We start from the raw sequence: 23,291 nt of genomic DNA, 5'->3' as shown, positions 1-23,291 counted from the left end.
CCAAACCAAATTTAAAGAACTTTAAAACCTTCAATGTGCCAAGTTCCAATATTAAGCACCGAAATGCTCCCAGGTCATCAAAAACCCAATCCGAACATATGCTCAAGTCCAAAATCATCATGCGAACATATTGGACTGTCAAATCTCAGTTCTTTTGTTTACTCAAAATGTTGACTCAAGTCAAACTTAACCCCTTTTAGCCAATATTAAGGAACTAAGTATTCAGATTTCAATCCGAACCCTTCCAAACCCGAACTAACCATCCTCGCAAGTCATAAAACAGTAAAAGCACATACGAGGAGTCTTATTTAGGGGAATGAGGATCTAGAAAGCAAAACGACCGGTCGGGTCGTTAAATTCTCCACCTCTCAAACAAACACGTTCATCCTCGAACCAGTTTAGAATCATACATGGAGTGTCGAATAAGAGTGGATATCTGCTCCGCATGTCCTCCTTGGTCTCCCAAGTAGTCTCCTCAACTGGTTGACCCCTCCAATGAACCTTTACCGTAGAAATCTCCTAGGACCTCAATTGGCGAACATGTCCGTCAACAATGACAACTGCCTCCTCCTCATAACCCAAGCTCTCATCAAACTGAACCGTGCTATAGTCTAACACATACGACTTGTCGGCATAATACTTTCGGAGCATGGACACGTGGAAAACCAGATGAACTCTTGATAGGCTGGGAGGATAAGCAAGCTCATAAGCAACCTCCCCAACTTGTCTCAACACCTCAAATGGGCCTATAAACCTTTGGCTCAACTTGCCCTTCTTCCCGAACCTTATGGTTCCCTTTATCGACGAGACTTTCAAGAGAACCTTCTCGCCCACCATAAATGATAAATCACGCGCCTTCTGATCCGCGTAACTCTTCTGTCTAGAATGTGCTGTGCGAAGTCGCTCCTGAATCAACTTTACCTTTTCCAAGGCATCCTTCACCAAATCAGTACCATATAACTTAGCCTCGCCAGGCTCAAACCATTCGATGGGAAAACAACATCGCCGACAGTATAAAGCCTCAAATAGAGCCATCTCGATGCTAGACTAATAATAATTGTTGTATGCAAACTCGGCGAAAGGCAAGAATCGATCCCACTGCCCTCCGAAGTCAATGACACACGCTATGAGCATATCCTCCATGATCTGAATCGTTTGCTCTGAATACCCATTTGTCTGCGGATGAAAGGATATGCAAAGCTTTACCTGGGTCCCCAACTCACTCTGTACTTCCCTCTAGAACTGCAAAGTAAGTTGAGGGCCCTTATCTGAAATGATGGAAATAGGCACACCAAGCAATCGAATAATCTTCTAAATATAAATCTGGGCCAACCTCTCTGAAGAATACGTAGTCACCACCAGAATGAAGTGTGCCGACTTAGTCAACCTGTCGACAATGACCCAAACTGCATCAAACTTTCTCAAGGTCCGCAACAACCCAACTATGAAGTCAATAGTAATGAGCTCCCATTTCCACTCAGGTATAGTCATCTGCTAGAGTAGGCCACCTAGTCTTTCATGCTCATACTTAACATGTTGGCAATTTAGACATCTAGCCACATACTCGACTATCTTTTTCTTCATTAGCCGCCACCAATAATGCTTCCCCAGGTCGCACTACATCTTTGTAGCACCTGGATGAATAGAATACCGAGAGCAGTGTGCCTCCTTTAAAATCTTTTCCCTCAACCCATCAACATTAGGAACACATAAACGGCCCTTGAGTCATAGAACACCATCTTTATCGATAGTAACCACCTTGTAGTACCATCTTCCTAAGAACCAACAAGTGCAGATCATCAAACTAACAAGCCTTGATCTGCTCGGATAATAAAGACTAAGCGATTACACATGCAAGAACTCAGCTAGGCTCTGAAATATCCAACCTCACAAGTATGTTAGCCAAGGACTGAATGTCCAAAGCTAATGGCCTCTCCTCTACTGCAATGAATGCCAAACTACCCATACTCTTTGCCTTTCTGCTCCAGGCATCCGCAACCACATTTGCCTTGCCCGGATGATAAAGGATGGTAGTATCATAGTCATCTTCAGTCGGTTCAAGCAACCTTCACTATGTCAAATTGAGATCCCTCTTCTTGAACAAATGCTGCAAGTTGCGATGGTCGGTGTAAACCTCATAGGACACCCATAAAGATAATGCCCCCGGATCTTAAAAGCATGAACTATAGTGGCCAACTCCAATCGTGCATGGGGTAATTCTTCTCGTGAGGCTTCAGATGACGTGAAGCATATGCAATAACTCACCCCTCCTACATCAATACATAGCTCAGGGTAATGCATGAAGCATCGCAATAAACAATATACATCCCTAAACTAGAAGGCAACACTAAAACTGGTGTCATAGTCAAAGCTGTCTTGAGCTTCTAAAAGCTCGCCTCACAATCACCGAACCACTAGAACGGAGCACCTTTCTGAGTCAATCTAGCCAAAGGTGCTGCAATAGATGAGAAGCCTTCCACAAATCGGCGATAATAACCTGCTAACCCTAAGAAGCTCCTGATCTCAGTCACTATGGTAGGACGAGGCCAACTGTGAACTGCCTCAATCTTCCTAGGATCTGCCTTAATACCCCCACCTGATACAACATGCCCCAAGAATGCCACAGACTCTAATCAGAACTCACACTTGGAGAACTTAGCATATAGCTTCTGTTCCCACAAGGTGTCAAGCACCGCTCTCAAATGCTGCTCATGCTCCTCCATGCTACACGAGTAGATCAAAATGTCATCAATGAAGACAATGAAAATGAATCAATATACGACTCGAACACCTGGTTCATCAGATCCATAAACGCCACCGAGGTGTTAGTCAATCCAAAGGACATCACTAGAAACTCATAATGGCCATATCTAGTTCTGAAACCCGTCTTCGGAACATCCGAATCATGAATCTTCAACTGATGGTACCCCAATCTCAAGTCTATCTTAGAGAACACCTTAGCACCCTAAAATGGTCGAACAAATCATCAATACGTGACAACGGGTACTTGATCTTAATGGTAACACCGGTGCACCTAAGGCGACACACTTAGTCTGATGAACCCCTTTGCTAGAAACTCCTCAAGCTATTCTTTTAATTTCTTCAACTCTTTTGGAGGCATGTGGTAGGGTGGAATAATGATAGGCTGTACCTGGAGCCAAATCAATATAGAAATCGATATCACGATCTGATGGCATGCGTAGTACATCAGAAGGAAACACATCAGAGAACTATCGGACCATGGTCACTGAATCAATAGCCAGAGTCTCTGTAGTAGTATCCCAAACATAAGTTAGATAAGCTAAATGACCCTTCTCGACTATGTGTCAAGCCTTTATAAAAGAGATAATTTGACTAGGTGTACTGATAGATGAACCCTTCCACTCCGACCTAGGCAACTCTAGCATCGCCAAGGTTGCAGTATTGGCATGTAAATCAAGGATGGAATGATATGGAGACAACCAATCCATGCCCAGGATGATCTAAAAGTCGGTCATATCAAGCAACATAAGATCCGCTCCAGTCTCATAACCATAGAAAGTCATGATATAGGACTGACAGATCCGATGCACCACAATAGAATCACCAATTGGCGTGGACACATATACAAGAGTACCCAAGGACTCGCAAGGAACACCCAAGAGATGAGCAAACAAAGATGATACCTATGAATATGTAGACACTAGATCAAATAGTACCGAAGCATTGTATCTTATGTTGGGACAATACGACTAGGGAATGGTATTACCCTACATTGGCAATAGAATTAGGGAATGGTGTACCCTCATTTTAAGATCATCAACTAGGAAGTGGTGTATCCTATGATGGAAAATGCAGCTAGGGATTGATGTACTCTATACTGGTAAAGAGACTAGGGAGTGGTGTACCCTACGTCTAAAGATCATTAACTGGGGAGTGGTGTACCCTATGTCTAAAGATCATCAACTGGGGAATGGTGTACCCTATATTAGAAAATACAGCTAGGGATTGGTGTACCCTATACTGTTAAATAGAATAGGGAGTGGTGTACCTTTATGTTTAAAGATCATCAACTAGGGAATGATGTACCCTACGTTGGAAAATATAGCTAGGAATTAGTGTACTCTATACTGGTTAAGAGACTAGGGAGTGGTGTATCATATATTAACAATGAGATTAGGGAATAGTGTACCCTACATTTAAGATCACTCAACTAGGGAGTGGTGTACCCTATGTTGAAAAACACAGCTAGGGATTGGTGTACCCTATAATGGTAAAAAGACTAGGGAGTGGTGTACCATGTATTATCAATGACATCAGGTAATGGTGTACCTTGGATTTAAAATCATCAACTAGGGAGTGGTGTGCCATATGCTGGTAAACACATCTAGGGATTGGTGTACCATATACCGGGAAAGAGACCAGGGAGTGGTGTACCCTATGTCTAAAATATCACCAACTAGGGGCTGGTGTACCTTATGTTAGAAAATGCAGCTAGGGATTGGTGTACCATATACTGGCATGACTTTAAAGGCATTCAAAAATGTGAACAAAATGTGGGAATGAATTTTGAGAAGACTTCCCTTTTTGAAATTTTGTTGTTGCAGAGTTGTTTTTTATCCTCCACGTGATTTCCTTTTGATGGTACCTGCTTTTGCGAGGTTGTTTTTTGATTGCATTGCGAACGTTTCCTGTTTTCATCAAAGGACAATTGTTAGTTTGGATTGGTAGTTGGTTTTATGGTCTTGAGTGCTTCAATCAATTGATTTCGGCCCATTTTCGTTGGATGATGATTTCAACTGCAACCGGTTATTTCTTGAATACCACTTGCATTTCTGGCCCCAGAGAACCTTTGGATTTTCAAAATTTTACCATGAAGGTTAGTCATGCAGGGATATTTAACTTTTCCAACTCATTTCGCTTTTGTGGGCGCTTCAATTTGACTTCTTTCTTCCAAAGTTTTCAATTTTAGAGCATTAGGGAATCTTTAGCTTTTCAAAATCTGCCATGATTGTTAGTCACGGGAGATTCAACCTTTTCAACTTTATTTTGCCTTTGCGGGCACTTGAATTTGATTTGCTTCTTCCAAATTTTTCAATTTCAAAGCATAGGCCAATCATGGTCAGTCGAGTTGATGCCCTTACCAAGGCTGGGTGCCTTTTGAATATATCAGCTTGCTCTAAATGAGAGCCTTATAATTGGTCTTGCCGTCTCTTCTTTGCCTTATTTTGGAATAATGCTAGACCGAAAGCGATTCAAAGAAAAATAAATAATGGAATAGAGAATGAATTTAAACAAGAGGTGTCCCTTTCGGGGAACAAAAAGAAGGACTTATCTGGGATTACATGCGGACTTCAATGAACATGAATGCCTTTTGTACTGGATGCCTGATCTATACAAATTGTCTGACTCTCAAAAACTCATCACAATCTTCGTCTCGAAATCGAGAAACTCTGCCCAAGACTGTGTTGATGCCACGGCTATGTGGACCCGCTTTTTGCTCAGTAGTGCCCTTTGCTAGTTGTCACTAGCTGACCTCTATCATTACTCTTCTCACCATCGCCAGATATTTCTCTTTGCGGGTTTTCACTAACAAGTGACTCTCTTTTTTATTTTCTCTATTCACCATCGCCCTACAGTGTCCGTGAGGATTTTCACCAATAGAACTCTCTTATTTTAGTTCTCTTATTTAGTTGCATCAGATCCAAGTAACTGTATCCTTCGATTCTGGAACATTCTTGCCGATTGGTCGGAAGGATTTAAAAGAGATTTGGATAAAACAATTATGGGTTGAACTACAACTTTGGAACCTTTCGAGTGAAATCATTGCCAAAATATCATATCAGCTGCCCTTGTTTTACTTTTGGGAAAATCTGAATTTTTTTGTTTGGTGTCACCGAACCCCAGAGTGAGGCTGCCTACGTATCCCTTCAGAATCAAATCGAACGTAGTTCAATTAACATGAACTTGTTTCATTTTTTTTTTAAATTCTTTTTCTCTTTTCTTTTCTTTCTTTTTACATAAAAGGTTCTAAAGAGGGTGATCACGGAAAATGTATCCGGCTCAACGGGGTTTACAAAAGGTTGATGGTATTTGGGTAGCGAGAATGAAAGCCTCCATCATTCTAATAAGAGAATGTTAACACCAAGTAATGGGTCAAACATACTACTCTTTGACTGCATCTGCACTGACAGTTGTCTCTAGGACATTTCTTTCGCTGTCTCCCAAATACAACGCTTCTTTTGGTAGCACTCTTGTGACAATGTACAAGGTTTTCTAATTTGGGGAAATTTTGCTTTAGCTTCTTCACAATGAGGGAGGATAAGTTTCAGAACGAGTTTCTCCACTTCAAATTTCTTGGGCTACACTTTCTTGTTGTAGGCACGAGCCATTCTTTGTTGGTACAACTACCCATGACAAACCGCAACCAATCATTTTTCATCAATCAAGGTCAATTGTATCAATTTGGTCTTGACCCATTCTTCATCCTCGATCTCGGCTTTAACAATGATCTGAAGAGAGGGAATTTAAATTTATACCGGTATCACAACTTCAGTGTCATAAAGCAATAAGTAGGGGTGACCTCGACTGATGTGTACATAGTTGTGCGATATCCCAATAATGGAAAAGACAACTTTTAGTGCAATTGTCTGGAACCCTAGACCATTTTTCTTGGAATCTTCTTGATGTTCTTATTTGCAGCTTCGACGGAGCTATTGGCTTTGGGCCGATAAGGAGTAGAATTACGATGCATAATTTTAAATTACTCGCATCCCTCTCTCATCAAGTGACTATTTAGATCTACAACATTTTCCATAATAATTGTTTTAGGAATACCAAAGCGGCAAATGCTATTGGAGTGCACAAAATACACCACTCCTTTCTTAGTGACGATTTTAAAGGTAACAACTTCAACTTATTTTTTGAAATAATTAATGGGAACCAAGATGAATCTATGGCTATTTGAATCTTTTGGCTCGATTGGCCAAATAACAGCCATGTCCCAGATGACGAATGACCAAGGTGCTGACATAGGGTGCAAATCTGAAGGCATCGAATGAATCAGGTCACTGTGTATCTGACACTAATGGCACTTGCGGACAAAACTAAAATAATCCTTTTCCATGGTCATCCAGTAATAACATGATTGGAGTATTTTCTTTCCAAGGACGTACCCGTTCATGTGGGCCCCATATACTCTAGAATGCACATTAAGAGTCTATATATCTCAATCAGATCTGCCCTCAGAAAGAAACTACTAGCAACTCTTCTGATAGTTCTTTTTTGATCCCCACTGGCTTGTTCGGGACATTCTCTTGTTTTCAGAAACCTTTTGATATCATGATACCATGGCTCGCCATTCAGTTCAATTTCTATTGCATTGCAGTAAACGTGCCTTTCTCAAACTTGAATTTTCAATAGGTTAATATGAAACTTACCTGGGTACGGAAGCATTACGGCCAAAGTAGTTAGAGCATCTGCTAGGTCATTGTGGAATCGAGGAATGTACTTGAAATCAATGGCCTTAAATAATTTACTAATGTCTTCCATATATTTCCTATATGGTATGAGTTTGATGACCCGAGTTCCCACTCACCCTGAGCTTGCTGAATAATCAAGTCAGAATCTCTCATGATCATTAATTCTTACATCCAGATCAATCTCCATGTTCATGCCCATTATGCAGGCTTCATACTCGGAGGTGTTTTTTGTGCGAAAGAACCAAAGCCGGGATGTGGTCAGATAATGCTGACTGGCGGGCAAAATGATAACTGCCCCAATCCATACACCTTTCGTGTTTATGGCTTCATCAAAGAACATTTTCTAGGCATTGATGTTTTCTGGAACTATTTCAACCAAATTCACGTCCTTGTCCAGAAAGTAAGTGTTCAACGGCTGGTATTCATCATCGACAAGATTTTGAGCTAGATGATCCGCCAAGGCTTGGGCCATCGTAGTGCGAGTGATATAGACAATGTCAAACTCAGTGAGCAAGATTTGTTACTTCGTTAATCTCCTAGTAGGCATCGTCTTCTAGAATATATACTTTGGGGGATCCATTCTGGTTATGAAGTAAGTTGTGTAAGCTAGCAAGTAATGTCTTAGCTTCAGAGCGACCCAAGTTAGGGTGCAATACTTTCTCTCCAAAAGAGTGTACTTGACTTTGTTGTTTGTGAACTTCTTGCATAGGTAATAAATTACATGTTCTCTCTTCGCAATTACATCATATTGCTGCAAGACATAGCTGAAAGAATTTTCCAAGAACGCCAAGTATAAGAACAAATGTCTTCTCGGCTCGGGCGGAACCAACAAGGTGAATTCGATAGATATTATTTGATTGTATCAAAATCTTCTTGACACTCATCCGTCCATTTTATCACCACATCTTTCTTTAAAAGCTTATTTGGGTTCACAAGTTGGGGTGAGTTGAACAATGAACCTGCTAATGTAATTCAATTTTTCGGTGAGTTGAGCAATGAACCTGCTAATGTAACTCATGACCTCGTTCTTGCTTTTCGGTGGTCGCAGATCTCAAATGGACTTTATATTTGATGGATCTAACTCGATGCCCCTCCGACTGACTATGAATCCTAGAAGTTTCCTAGATGGAACTCCAAATGCACATTTAGCCGGGTTCAATTTCAAATCATATTTGCGAAGCCTTTTGAAACACCTCCTCAAATCTCGCACATGATCTTCTTGCGTTGTAGACATGATAATCACATCGTCTGCATATACCTCAATCTCCTGATGCATCATGCCATGGAGGATGACAATCATGGCCCTCATATATGTTGCATCGACATTCTTTAGACCAAAAGGCATGACGCTATAACAGTAAGTGCCAAGGGTGTGGTAAAAGCAATTTTTTCTACATCGACCTCATCTATCAGAACCTGTTGATACCCGACATAATAATCCACGAAATACTGTATCTCATGTCTGGACAATTATCAACAATGATGTGGATATTTGGCAAGGGAAAGTTGTCTTTGGGACTTGCTTTGTTCAGATCCCAGTAATCAACACAAACTTTAGTTTTCCTATCTTTCTTTAGCATTGGGACCACGTTGGCCAACCATGAGGTGTTTCTAACAACTCGGATCACACCGGCTTTGAACTATTTTGTGATCTATTCCTTTATCTTGTCACTGATGTAAGTTTTGAATTTCCTTTGCTTCTACTAGACAGGCAGAAAACCGGGATAGGTAGGTAGTTTGTATACCACCAAATCAACATTCAACCTTGGCATATCATCATAAGACTATGCAAATACGTCGTTGAACTCAAACAAAAGTTGGCAAGGTTTCCCTGGTCTTATGGTCCGTATGGATGCTAATCTTTATTTCCTAGACCTCTTCTGAACTGCCCAAGTAAACTAGCTCGGTTTCATTTAAGTTTGGCTTAGGCTTATTCTCAAATTGTTCCAGTTCTCGGTTTATTTTCCTAAAAGCCTCATCTTCATCATATTCCGCTTCTTGATTTGTTATTTCAAAGTTAGACATCATTTTAAGATCTGGGCATGAAATCCGCAAGCATGTCATTTTATTAAAATTCGCATTATTATGTGACGACCCGGCCGGTCGTCTTAAGAATTTACGCCCCGATCCCCTATTAACTGCTTTCCTCAAGTTTATTTCTTCTATTTTGATTTGTCGGGATGTTCGATTTTGAGTTTTGGAGAGTTTTGGGACACTTAGTCCCTAAATGAGAGCTTAAGTGTTGGAAAGTTAACCGTAGTCGGAAAAGTGTGAAGACGACTTCGGAATGGAAATTCGACGATTCCGTTAGCTTCGTTGAGTGATTTTGGGCTTAGGGACGTGTTTGGATTGTGTTTTGGAGGTCAGTAGCTAATTTAGGCTTGAAATACCGAAAGGTCAAATTTTGAAGTTTTCGGTTCGATAGTGAGATTTTGATCCGAGGATCAAAATGGAATTCTGGAAGTTGGAGTAGCTCCGTAGTGTTGGATGTGATGTGTGTGCAAAATTTTAAGTCATTCAGACGAGGTTTGAAAGACTTTTTGATCAAAAGCGTATTTTTAGAGTTTTAGAGTTCTTAGGCTTGAATCTGTGGTTGATTCATCGTTTCGATGTTGTTTTAGGTGTTTTAAGGATTTGTATAAGTTGGGACAGTGGTATTAGACTTGTTGGTGCCTTTGGTTGAGGTCCCGGGGGCCTCGGGATGATTTTGGATGGTTGACGGAAGAATTTTGGAGTTTGAGGTTGCAACTTCAGCTGGTTTTCTGTTATAACCGCACCTGCGGTTTGGGTTTCACAGGTGCGGTGCCACAGAAACGTCTCTATGGTCGCAGAAGCGGAATAAGAGAGGTCCTGCAGGAGTCACAGGTGCGAGAAGGGAATCGCACCTGCGAGACCGCGGGTGCGGATGGTCTACCGCAGAAGCGGAAACTGGCTTTAAGTGAGAAGTTGTAGATGCGACCATTGTTTCGCAAAAGCGGGACCACATATGTGCTCCCAGGATCGCAGATGCGGTAACAGCTGGGCAGAAATATGAAATTTGGAGGGTTTAGTTTCAAAAGTTGGAAATTCGATTTGGAGCTCGTGAGGGCGATTTTGAGAGGAAATTGAAGAGGAGATCAGTGAGTAATAATTCTTTAACCCTTTCTAGTTATATTCCATCAATCTATAGTTAACTTCATCATTTAATTTCTAATTGGAGATGAAAATTGGGAAAAAGTTGGAAGAAAGTTCTTAGACTTAGAATACAACTTTTGATTGAGAATTTGACCTTAGATTTGGATAATTTTGGTATGCATGAACTCGTGAGAGCATGAGGATTCTGAAAATATAAATTTTACCCGATTCCAAGATGTGAGCCCGAGGGACGTTTTGGTTATTTTACATAATTTTGCGTATTAGCTTAGAATTTGTTTGTAGAACCAGTTACTTGAAGTGTTATTTACATTATGCAATTGAATTGAATAGATTTGGGCCATTTGGAGTCGAGTACTCGTGGCAAGAACGTGGTCTCGGGTTGATTATTGAGCCAGTTCGAGGTAAGTGGCTTGTCTAACCTTGTGTGAGGGACCTTCCCCTTAGGATTTGATATATTTGGTAATTGAAATGCCTTGTACGTGAGGTGATGAGTGCATAGTTGTGCTAATTGTTGGAAATCCGATTTTCATTAAGTAATTACTAGTATGTTTCCTTTTCTGTTTATATTACTTGCACTATTAAGCCTGTTGTTAGCTTAGGAAAGCATGTCTAAGTGACTTAATTGCTTTACTTGCTCAAACTGCCTTACCTGAATTCTGGCAGTATGCTAGGCAAGAATTACTTGTTTGCCTTAATATGAAATTTGCCATTTCTGAATATTCTCCTGTTGCTGCTGTGTATATTGGGATTACGGATGTGGGATTCTGGTAGCTCCCCCTTGCCTATTTATTTTGGGACTACGGATGTGGGATTCCGGTAGATCCCCCTGCACAGTTATATGGAACTACGGGAATGCACCCGGTAGATTCCCCCAGTATTGGATATTTACATTTGGGACTACGGAACGGGATTCTGGTAGATCCCCGCGCATTACGAGTTGGACTATGGGTCGGGATCCCGGGAGATTCGTTGGATATGTATATTTGGGACTACAGGACAGTATCCTGGGAGATCCCCGATTGTTATTTTGGTGCTGAACCGTATTTCTTTTTGTGTTTACCTCGTCTCTGTAATAGTTGTTGTTGCCATTTATATCTCATGTTATTTTATTGTTGTACTTATTTATACTGTTCTGTTCTACACTGTTGAACTTTATATTTTATTTAACCTCAGTAGGGCCTGACCTTCCTCGTAACTACCCGACCAAGGTTAGGCTTGACACTTACGGAGTACCGTTGTGGGTACTCATGCCCCTTTCTGCGCATGTTTTTCATGTGCAAATCCAGGTACCTTGACTCAGAGTTACCATCCTTGAGGCGAGGTGGCCCATCGGAGACTTCGAGGTATAGCTGCCGCGTCTGCAGACCGAGGAGTATCTCTCTATTCTCTCTTGTAGATACAACCTTTCTGTATTTATTTGTTTTAGACTATTTTGGAGTTAGAGCACTATGTAATATCCTTAGCTTGTGATTCTTGGGTTTCTGGGTTTTGGGAGAAATATATATATTGGATTTGAGAGTTATATTTTGTATGCCGAGCGACACTTTTAAAATGTTTTTTTATTATATTATTTCTGTTTTAAATTGTATTCTTCTGTAAATTTGTTTATCTTCTGCGTTTTATGCTTACCGAGTCATAGAGACTAGGTGCCATCACGATGGTTCACGGAGGGCGAACCAGGGTCATGACAAGTTGGTATCCGAGCTTTAGGTTCATAGGAGTCATGAATCACAAGCCGATTTATTAGAATCTCGCTGATCGGTACGAAGACGTCTGTACTTATCTATGAAAGGCTATGTAACTGTTAGGAAAATTTCCACTTCATTTGATTTCCTTGTTGTACGATATTTTGGACATCAAAATTCTAAACTTCTGTCTTCTATTCTCTCACAGATGGTGAGGACACACGCTACTTGAGATGATCAGGCACTTGCACCCCCTACTACAGCCGTCAGAGGCCGGTGCCTGGGTAGAGGCCGAGGATGCGCACGCAGTGCAACCAGAGCACCTGCGTGAGCTGCCATCGAGGTACCACCAATAGATCCAATCGAAGCCCAGGAACCTGATACGCCTACTACTACTACTACTCCATCACTTCAAGAGACTCTGGCACAATTCATGAGTATGTACACCACTTTGGCTCAGGCAAGGTTGCTTCCCCTTACTACAGCTATGTCTCAGGCCGGGGGCGGAGCACAGACTCCCACTGCCCGTACTCCTGAGCAGCAAGTGCATGTTGAGAAGGTCCCTGAGATTATTCCTGTACAGCCTACAGTCCGAGATTAGCCCGAGTTCAGGGCAGCGATATCCGAGGATGAGCAACTAAGGCTTGAGTGGTTCAAGAAGTACAAACCTCCTGTTTTCAGCGGTCTAGCACCGGATGATGCTCTGGGATTTTTAGATGAGTGCTACCGCATTCTCCGTACCATGGGTATATCAAGATCGAGCGGGGTTTCCTTCACTACTTTCCAACTTCAAGGAGCCGCCTATGAGTGGTGGCGCCCCTATGAGTTAGACAGTCCGGATGAGGCTGTTTCATTGACTTGGACTTAGTTTTCAGATCTGTTCCTGAGAGAGTATGTTCCTCAGAGCCTCAGGAAGCATGGCGCACAGAGTTTGAGCACTTGCACTAGGGTGCTATGACTGTCTCAGAGTATGATGTCCGTTACACTAGTTTGCCTAGACATGCCCCAGCCTTGGTTTCTACTGTTTGCGAGAGGGTTCGCCGGTTTATTGAGGGGCTTATTCCTAGCATCAGGTCTAGCATGACTCGTGAGTTGGAGATGGACATTTCTTATTAGCAAGTGGTGAGCATTGCTAGGAGGATTGAGGGTATGCATGCTAGGGAGAGAGAGGAGAGGGAGGCCAAGAGGTCTCGAAAGTCGGGCTATTTCTCTGGTGCCCGTGCCCTAGCAGCAGGTCGTCATGGTAGGGGTTATATGAGTCGCCCTATTCATTCAACTCTTCCAGCAGCTAGTGGTATTCCAGCTCCTCCTAGACCTCAGGAGCCTTATTATGTACCTCCGCTATCTAGCGCGTCTCCCGCGCGGGGTACTTTCAGAGGTCAGTCCAGCAGACCTGGCTCGAGCCAGTCATAGCCATCATGTCCTCCCAGAGCTTGTTTTGAGTGTGGTGACACACGCCATATGGTGAGGGATTGCCCTAGACTTGGGAGGGGTGCACCTCCACAGGCTTCTCAGCCACAGCATGCCCCACAGAGTTCTCAAGCCATGGTTACAACTCCAGTTGTTGCCCCACCTGCTCAGCCAGCTAGAGGTGGAGGTTGGCGAGGTAGAGGTCGCCCTAGAGGGGGAGGCCAGGCCAGATACTATGCCCTTCCTGCCCGTACCAAGGTTGTTGCCTCTGATTCTGTCATCACAGGTATTATACGTGTTTTTCATAGAGATGCATTGGTTTTATTCGATCCAGGCTCCACTTATTCTTATGTGTCTTCTTATTTTGCTCCACATTTGGGTGTATCTCGGGATTGTTTGAGTTCCCCTATTAATGTTTCTACTCCTGTAGCAGATTCTCTTATTGTGGACTACATATATCGGTCGTGTTTGGTTGCTCTTAGTGGTTTTCAGACCAGAGCTGATTTATTGTTGCTTAGCATGGTAGATTTTGACATTATCTTGGGCATGGACTGGTTGTCGCTCCATTATGCTATCCTTGATTGTCACGCCAAAACTGTGACGCTGGCTATGCCAGGTGTACCGCGTGTTGAGTGGAGGGGTACTTTAGATCACACTCTTAGTAGAGTTATTTTTTTTCTTAAAGCTCAGCGTATGGTTGAGAAGGGGTGTGATGCGTATTTAGCTTATGTGAGAGATGCCAATATTGATACCCCTTCAGTTGATTCAGTCCTAGTAGTACGGGATTTTCCTGATGTGTTTCTAGCTGATCTTCTGGGCACGCCGTCCGATAGAGATATTGATTTTGGCATTGATCTGTTGCCGGGCACTCAGCCTATTTCTATCCCTTCGTATCGTATGGCTCTTCCTGAGTTGAAGAAGTTAAAGGATCAGTTACAGAAATTGCTTGATGAGGGTTTTATTCGACTCAGTGTATCACCTTGGGGTGCTCCTATCTTGTTTGTGAAGAAAAAGGATGGTTCTATGCATATTTGAATTGATTATCGCCAGTTGAACAAAGTTACAGTTAAGAACAGTTATCCTTTGCCTCGTATTGATGATATGTTTGACCAGCTTCAGGGTGCACGGGTGTTTTCTATGATTGACTTGCGCTCAGGTTACCATCAGTTGAAGATTCGGGAGCTAGATATCCTGAAAACTGCTTTCAGGACTCGGTATTGTCATTGTGAGTTCCTTGTTATGTCATTTGGGTTGACCAATGCCCCAACAGCCTTTAGCATTTGATGCACAATGTGTTCCGGCCGTATCTTGACTCGTTCGTCATTTTCTTTATTGATGATATTCTGGTATATTCTCGGAGTCGGGAAGATCATGAGCAGCACCTGAGGACTCCGTGAGATTCTTAGGCCACATGGTATTGAGTGAGGGTATTTAGGTGGATCCGATGAAAATAGAGGTCGTGCAGAGTTGGCCCAGACCATCCTCACCTATAGATATCCGCAGTTTCCTTGGCTTTGCGGGTTACTACCGTCGTTTTGTGGAGGGGTTTTCATCGATTGCAGCCCCTATGACTTGGTTGACCCAGAAGGGTGCTCCATTCCAGTGGATAGAGGAGTGTGAGGCGAGCTTCTAGAAGCTCAAGACAGCTTTGACTACAGCCCCGATTTTGATACTGCCTACAGGTTTGGGGTCTTATATGGTCTATTGTGATGCCTCGATGATCGGCCTCGAAGCGGTGTTGATACAAGACGGTGGGGTGATTGCCTACGCATCCAGATAGTTGAATATACATGAGAAGAATTACCCTGTCCACGACCTTGAGTTAGCTGCCATTGTTCACGCCCTGAAGATCTGGCGCCATTATTTATATGGGGTTCCCTATAAGATTTATATTGACCATTGGAGCTTGCAACACCTGTTCAAGTAAAAGGATCTAAATTTGCGCTAGAGGAGATGGTTAGAGTTGTTGAAGGATTATGATATCACTATTTTGTATCACCTGGGCAAGGCCAATGTGGTGGCCGATGCCTTGAGTCGTCGGGCAGAGAGTTTGGGGAGTTTGGCTTATTTACCAGCATCGGAGAGACCTATGACGATGGATGTTTAGGCCCTAACTAGCCAATTTGTGAGATTGATTCTTTCGGAGCCTAGTCGGGTTCTATCTTGCGTGGTTTGTCGGTCTTCCTTATTTGATCGTATTAGGGAGCGGCAATATGATGACCCTCATTTTCTTATCCTCAAGGACAAGGTTCAGTACGATGATGCTAGAGATGTGACTATAGGTGATGATAAGGTATTGAGGATGCAGGGTCGGATTTGTGTACCCAATGTTGATGGGCTTCGGGAGTTGATTCTGAAGGAGGCCCATAGCTCGCGGTATTCCATTCATCTAAGTGCCGCGAAGATGTATCAGGATTTGAGGCAGCACTACTGGTGGAGGCGGATGAAGAAAGATATAATTGGATTTGTAGCTCGGTGCCTTAATTGTCAGCAGGTGAAGTATGAGTACCAGAGGCTGGGTGGGTTGCTTCAGCAGTTAGAGATTCCGGAGTGGAAGTGGGAGCGGATCACCATGGACTTTGTAGTTGGGCTCCCACGGACTTTGAGAAAGTTTGATGCTATTTGGGTGATTGTGGATCAGCTGACCAAGTTCGCTCACTTTATTCCTGTGTGTACTACTTATTCCTCGGAGCGGTTGGCAGAGATCTATATCTGGGAGATTGTTTTTCTGCATGGTATTCCGATTTCCATCATTTCAGATAGAGGTACTCAGTTCACATCATGGTTCTGGAGAGCCGTTCAGCATGAGTTGGGTACTCGGGTGGAGTTGAGTGCAATATTTCACCCTCAGACGAACGGACAGTCCGAGCGCACTATTTAGATTATTGAGGATATTCTTTGTGCGTGTGTGAATGAGTTTGGAGGGTCTTGGGATCATTTCTTGCCATTGGCGGAGTTTGCCTACAACAACAGCTATCAGTCCAGCATTCACATGAAACCGTACGAGGCTTTATATGGTAGGCGGTGTAGATCCCCGGTGGGTTGGTTTGAGCCAGTTGAGGCTAGATTATTCTGCTTTGGGTTTCGCCTATGAAGGGCGTTATGAGATTTAGGAAGAAGGGGAAGTTGAGTCCGAGGTTTATTGTCCCTTTTGAGATATTGAGGCGTGTTGGGGATGTTGCTTATGAGCTTGCCTTACCTCCCAGCTTGGCAGGAGTTCATCCGGTATTTCATGTTTCGATGCTCCGAAGGTATCACCGTGATCCGTCGCACGTGTTGGATTTCAGTTCAGTCAAGTTGAATCCGTGGTTGATTCGTCGTTTCGATGTTGTTTTAGGTGTTTTAAGGATTGGTATAAATTTGAACAGTGGTATTAGACTTGTTGGTGCCTTTGGTTGAGGTCCCGGGGGCCTCGGGATGATTTTGGATGGTTGACAGACGGATTTTGGAGTTTGAGGTTGCAACTTCAGCTGGTTTTCTGTCATAACCGCACCTGCGGTTTGGGTCCCGCAGGTGCGGTGCAGCAGAAGCGGCTCTATGGTTGTAGAAGTAGAATTGGAGAGGTCCAGCAGGAGTCGCCTGTGCGAGAAGGGAATCACACCTGCGAGACCGCAGGTGCGGATGGTCTACCGCAGAAGCGAAAACTGGCTTTAAGTGAGATGTCGCAGATGTGACCATTGTTCCACAAAAGCGTGACCACAGATGCGGTAACAATTGGGCAGAAATATGAAATTTCGAGGGTTTAGTTTCAAAAGTTGGAAATTCGATTTGGAGCTCGGGAGAGGGCGATTTTGAGAGGAATTTGAAGAGGAGATCAGTGGGTAACAATTCTTTAACCCTTTCTAGTTATATTCCATCAATCTATAGTTAACTTCATCATTTAATTTCGGATTGGAGATGAAATTTGGGGAAAAGTTGGAAGAAAGTTCTTAGACTTAGAATTCGACTTTTGATTGGGAATTTGACCTTAAATTTGGATAATTTTGGTATGCATGAACTCGTGAAAGTATGAGGATTCTGAAAATATAAATTTTACCCGATTTTGAGGCGTGGGCTCGAGGGGCGTTTTGGTCATTTTACCTAATTTCACGTATTAGATTAGAATTTCTTTGTAGAATCAGTTACTTGGAGTGTTATTTATATTATGCAATTGAATTGAATAGATTTGGGCCATTTGGAGTCAAGTACTCGTGGCAAGAATGTGGTCTCGAGTTGATTATTGAGCCGGTTCGAGGTAAGTGGCTTGTTTAACCTTGTGTTGCAGACCTTCCCCTTAGGATTTGGTATATTTGGGAATTGAAATGCCTTGTGCGTGAGGTGACGAATGCATACTTGTGCTAATTGTTGGAAATCCGATTTTCATTAAGTAATTACTAGTATGTTTCCTTTCCTGTTTATATTACTTGCACTATTAAGCCTGTTGTTAGCTTAAGAAAGCATGTCTAAGTGACTTAATTGCTTTACTTGCTCAAACTGCTTTACCTGAATTCTGTGCAGCATGTTAGGCTAGAATTACTTGGTTGCCTTAATATGAAATTTGCCATTTTTGAATATTCTCCTGTTGTTGTTGTTGTGTATTTACATTGGGACTACAAATGTGGGATTCCGATAGCTCCCCCATTGCCTGTTTATTTTGGGACTACGAATGTGGGATTCTAGTAGAGATTCCCCTGCACAGTTATATGGAACTATGGAAATGCACCCGGTAGATTCCCGCAATACTGGGTATTTATACTTGGTACTATGGAACGTGATTCCGGTAGATCCCTGCGCACTACGAGTTGGACTACGGGACGGGATCCCGGGAGATCCATTGGATATGTATATTTGGGACTATAAGACGGTATCCAGGGAGATCCCCGATAGTTATTTTTGTGCTGAACCGTACTTCTTTCTGTGTTTACCTTGTCTCTGTAATAGTTGTTGTTGCCCTTCATATCTTGTGTTACTTTTATTGCTGTACTTATTTAACTGTTCTGTTCTACACTATTGAACTTTATATTTTATTTAACCTCAGTAGGGCCCTGACCTTCCTCGTAACTATCCCCCCGAGGTTAGGCTTGACACTTACTAAGTACAACTGTGGTGTACTCATGTCCCTTTCTGTGCATGGTTTTAATGTGCAGATTTAGGTACCTTGACTCAGACTTACCATTCTTGAGGCGAGGCGACCCATCTGAGACTTCGAGATATATCTGCCGTGTGTGCAGACCGAGGAGTCTCTCTATATTTTCCCTTGTAGCTACAATCCTTATTTATTTACTTGTTTTAAACTATTCTGGAGTTAGAGCACTATGTAACTTCAAATGGTAATAAATCAACAATGGAAGAGGTAGCATGTGACAATGAAAGAGGCAACAAGTTCAACTAAGGCATAAGAGTAAAATATCAAATAAGATGTGAACAAGTATTAACAAAGTCATTTAAGGCATGTGAAGATAGACTAACACAAATAAGAGTAGATTGACTATAAGTATTTAGAACATGATATGACAATTCAATTAAAGCATGGAAAGTGTATGAGAAACTAGTAGAATATGCAAAACTCTAACTACTGTCTAAAATAAAGTAGACAAAAACTAAATGCAAAAGCGAGACTCTGGGTGCTGCAGAACGGCTCAGGAAGCAGCTCACTACTAGGACTCGGTGTATAGGTGGTACGCACCGGTATGACTGCCAGATGCACCTGCCTCAGATCCTGTACGATTAGTGCAGAAGTATACCATGAGTACATAAACAACATGTACCCAGTAAGTATCCAGTCTAACCTCGAAAAAGTAGTGACGAATGTTCGATTCTAACACTTACTATAGGCCAATAATGCAATACAGAAATTCTAATAGCATGGAATACATGAATAACAACAACAATAATAGCATGATAACCATTTTAGCAATTGCAGGCCATTAAATTAATTATAATATTTTAAGTCATAAAAGTAATATCAAGTTCCAAACATTATCACGCACGATTTACGCCGAGATCGTACGACCCAATCCAGAATAACATGTATACTGCCGAGGGTCGAGCGACATGAACCATAGATACATCTATTCTATTACCGAGGCGTTCGGCCTGCCCCACAAGAAGAGAGCATACTCTATGAACATCTAATTTAAAAGTTATTACAAGGCTAATGCACAAGGAAGTACAATTTGTATCAATGGTCAAGTAACTCGCCAAAACTCAAGTAGAGATATCTTAGCCCCTCACCTTTTCCTTGTGCCCATTTCCTTTAAATGTGCGAACTCCAATGTTAAGCCCTGAAACGCACCCGGTTCAACCAAAACCCGATTCGAACATACGCCCAAGTCTAAAATTATCATGTGAACCTATTGGGACAGTTAAATCCCGGTTCCGAGATCATTTACTCAAAATGTTGACTCAAGTCAAACTTTGCCCTTTTTAGCCAATATTAAGGAACTAAATGTTCGATTTCAACCCGAACCTTTCCAAACCCAAACTAACCATCCTGCAAGTCATAAAATAATAAAAGCACATACGAGGAGTTTTATTTAGGGGAACGGGGATCTAGAAAGCAACGTGATCGTTCGGGTCGTTACATTCTCCACCTCTTAAGCAAACGTTCGTCCTCAAACGGGTATAGAATCATACCTGGAGTGCTGAATAAGTGTGGTTATCTGCTCCACATGTCTTCCTTGGTCTCCCAAGTGGCCTCCTCGACTGGTTGACCCCTCCACCGAACCTTTACCACAAAAATCTTCTTGGACCTCAACTGGAGAACCTGTCTGTCAATAATGGCAACTGGCTCTTCCTCATAACCTAGGCTTTCATCTAACTGAACCATGCTGTAGTCTAATGCATGCGGCCTACCGGCATGATACTTCCGAAGTATAGACATGTGGAAAACCGGATGAACTCCCGATAGGATGGGAGGCAAAGCAAACTCATAAGAAACCTCCTTAACTCGTCTCAACACCTCAAATGAACCTATAAACCTTGGGATCATTTTTTCCTTCTTCCCGAACCTCATTTCCCTTCATCGGTGAGACTCTCAAGAGAACCTTATCGCCAACCATAAATGATAAATCACGTGCCTTCTGATTCGTGTAACTCTTCTATCTGGATTATGCCATGCGAAGTCGCTCCTGAATCAACTTTACCTTTTCCAAGGCATCCTTCACCAAATCTGTACCATATAACTTAGCCTCACTGGGCTCAAACCATCCGATGTGTGAACGATATCGCCGACCATATAAAGCCTCAAATGGTGCCATCTCGGTGCTAGACAGATAAATGTTGTTACATGAAAACTCAGCTAAAGACAAGAATCGATCCCACTGCCCTCCGAAGTCAATCACAGATGCTCTAAGCATATCCTCCAATATTTAAACCATCCGCTCCAATTTCTCGTCCATCGGCAGATGAAAGGCTATGCTGAGCTCTACCCAGGTTTTCTGTCATAACCGCACCTGCGGTTTGGGTCCTGCAGGTGCGACACCGCAGAAGCGGCTCTATGGTCGCAGAAGCGGAATTGGAGAGGTCCAGCAGGAGCCAGAGGTGCGAGAAGGGAATCGCACCTGCGAGACTGCAGGTGTGAATGGTCTACCGCAGAAGCAAAAACTAGCTTTAAGTGAGATGTCGCAGATGCGACCATTGTTCCGCAAAAGCGGGACCCCAGATACGGTAACAGCTGGGCAGAAATATGATATTTCGAGGGTTTAGTTTCAAAAGTTGAAAATTCGATCTGGAGCTCGGGAGAGGGCGATTTTGAGAGAAAATTGAAGAGGAGATCAGTGGGTAACAATTATTTAACCCTTTCTAGTTATATTCCATCAATCTATAGTTAGCTTCATCATTTAATTTCGGATTGGAGATGAAAATTGGGGAAAATTTGGAAGAAAGTTCTTAGACCTATAATTCGACTTTTGTTTGGGAATTTGACCTTAGATTTGAATAATTTTGGTATGCATGAACTCGTGAGAGTAGGATGATATATTGAAAATATAAATTTTACCTGATTCTGAGACGTGGGCCCGAGGGGCATTTTGGTCATTTTACCTTTTTCGCGTATTTACTTAGAATTTCTTTGTAGAATCGGTTACTTGAAGTGTTATTTATATTATGCAATTGAATTAAATAGATTTGGGATATTTGAAGTCGACTACTCGTGGCAAGAATGTGGTCTCGGGTTGATTATTGAGCCGGTTCGAGGTAAGTGGCTTGTCTAACCTTGTGTGGCAGACCTTCCCCTTAGGATTTGGTATATTTGGTAATTGAAATGCCTTGTGCGTGAGGTGACGAGTGCATACTTGTGCTAATTGTTGGAAATCCGGTTTTCATTAAGTAATTACTAGTATGTTTCCTTTCCTATTTATATTACTTGGACTATTAAGCCTGTTGTTAGCTTAGGAAAACATGTCTAAGTGACTTAATTGCTTTACTTGCTCAAACTGACTTACTTGAATTCTGTGCAGCATGCTAGGCTAGAATTACTTGTTTGCCTTAATATGAAATTTGCCATTTCTGAATATTCTCCTGTTGCTGCTGTGTATTTACATTGGGACTACGGATGTGGGATTCCGTTAGCTCCCCCCTTGCCTATTTATTTTGGGACTACGGATGTGGGATTCTAGTAGATCCCCCTGCACAGTTATATGCAACTACGGGAATGCACCCGGTAGATTCCCCCAGTACTGGGTATTTACATTTAGGACTACGGAATAGGATTCCGGTAGATCCCCGCGCACTTCGAGTTGGACTACGGGACGGGATCCCGGGAGATCCATTGGATATGTATATTTGGGACTACAGGACGGTATCCAGGGAAATCCTCGATAGTTATTTTGGTGCTGAACCGTATTTCTTTCTGTGTTTACCTTGTCTCTATAATAGTTGTTGTTGCCCTTTATATCTTGTGTTACTTTTATTGTTGTTCTTATTTATACTGTTCTGTTCTACACTGTTGAAATTTATATTTTATTTAACCTCAGTAGGGCCCTGACCTTCCTCGTCACTACCCGCCCGATGTTAGGCTTGGCACTTACTAAGTACAGTTGTGGTGTACTCATGTCCCTTTCTGTGCATGTTTTTCATGTGCAGATTCAGGTACCTTGACTCAGACTTACCATCCTTGAGGCGAGGCGACCCATCGGAGACTTCGAGGTATATCTGCAGTATGTGCAGACCGAGGAGTCTCTCTATATTCTCTCTTGTAGCTACAACCCTTTTGTATTTACTTGTTTTAGACTATTCTGGAGTTAGAGCACTATGTAATATCATTAGCTTGTGATGCATGGGTTTCCGTGTTTCGGGAGAGATATATATATTGGATTTGAGAGTTATATTTTGTATGCCGAGCAGCACTTTTAAAATGCTATTTTATTACATTATTTCTATTTTAAATTATATTCTTCCGTAAATTGGTTTATCTTTCGCATTTTAGGCTTATCTAGTCGTAGAGACAAGGTGCCGTCACGATGGTTCATAGAGGGCGAACCGGTGTCATGACATATTAGAACTAGAAAAAAGATAAGAAAATAACAAAATCACGAAAAAGAACATTCATGAACGATGAAATATTGATTTCATTTCATTGAATTTGGAAAGATAGAAGGGTTTACATCAGGATTTAAAGATA

At 42.2% G+C, this 23,291-nt stretch overlaps 1 long non-coding RNA gene across 4 annotated transcripts in view; it reads left to right on the top strand.

The window, feature by feature from the left end:
• LOC104234908 (uncharacterized) overlaps positions 1-23,019 on the top strand; it is a 37,940-nt gene extending 14,921 nt beyond the window's left edge. Inside the window, exons 3-6 of one of the 4 annotated variants that reach the window (XR_011406114.1) lie at positions 10,926-10,996; positions 11,882-11,967; positions 12,489-13,976; positions 18,817-19,125. This is a non-coding gene — a long non-coding RNA (uncharacterized lncRNA). Of the gene's footprint in view, positions 1-10,925; positions 10,997-11,881; positions 12,179-12,488; positions 13,977-18,816; positions 19,126-22,753 lie in introns of those variants that run through there. The other 3 variants (XR_011406116.1, XR_011406117.1, XR_011406115.1) reach the window with 3 other exon arrangements.
• Positions 23,020-23,291: the final 272 nt, after the last annotated feature.

Source organism: Nicotiana sylvestris, chromosome 3 (assembly GCF_000393655.2).
Source record: "Nicotiana sylvestris chromosome 3, ASM39365v2, whole genome shotgun sequence".
Classification (NCBI taxonomy): Eukaryota; Viridiplantae; Streptophyta; class Magnoliopsida; order Solanales; family Solanaceae; genus Nicotiana; species Nicotiana sylvestris.
The sequence above is the reverse complement of the archived record's forward strand: the minus strand, read 5'-3'. Positions and strand labels throughout refer to the sequence as shown.